The following is a 923-nucleotide window of genomic DNA, read 5'->3' as shown; positions in this document are numbered from 1 at the left end:
CGTTCATGGATGACGCAGGTGGAATTTTATTATAAATCCATGACTCGCATATACTTTTGAGAGCATCATGAACTTGCTGCGCAACTAGGTGCATTCGCTATCTCTCTCACATTCATCATGCCTTTTAAGAAACATCCCAACCCTGAATTCAGGGGCGAGCCATGACACATTTTTTTCCCTATCCAGATTTCGATGGTGTCTTATATGTCCCATGCTGTGGATGGCATGTTGATTGAACTCAATTGCCCTTTTCTTGGCATTTCAAATGTTTTTTGCCCCTTTGAATTTTCCAAATTTTCCAGAAAATTAAAAACTTAACTTCATTCACTGGTCCTGATCTATAAAATCAATAAAATGTTTTGAATCCATGTAGATAATCGAATCAACTGGGTTTGATTTTCTTTTGCATTCTACATTTTATCATTGATTCTATTCAATTACGAATTTTCTAAGATAGGGGCAGGTCAGTTTCTAGTGTTTAATAGATTGTACACTCAAAATCTGAACAAAATACTTATATTTTGATACTTGGAATAAAAAAGAATGTTTCTGTCATTGTAATGTAACATACCCACTTTCCCTGATAATTAACTTCTTTTTTTGTAATGTAATTAAAATATTTGACAACCTTAAGCTGAAAAGAACAAAGCCAACTTTTTAATGAAATAGGCCTACATTGCAGTTGTTTTGTATAAATTATCTACATCTTTATGATATCTTCATTGCTAAGTTAACTGCCACTCGAGAAGTTATGGTATGCATTCAAATCTTGGATGAAAACCAATAGGATTAGTGGATGGACAGAATACCAATCCTTGTAACTGTTCTTTGTGAAAAGGTTCATATGGTTATTCAAAATTGTTTAATTAATACAAGCGTCTTCATGCATGTTTTTCTTTTGCCATTCGGGCAAGTTAAAAATC

This window comes from Lytechinus pictus, chromosome 18, assembly GCF_037042905.1.
Source record: "Lytechinus pictus isolate F3 Inbred chromosome 18, Lp3.0, whole genome shotgun sequence".
NCBI classification, from domain to species: Eukaryota; Metazoa; Echinodermata; class Echinoidea; order Temnopleuroida; family Toxopneustidae; genus Lytechinus; species Lytechinus pictus.
Note: the sequence above shows the minus strand (reverse complement) of the source record.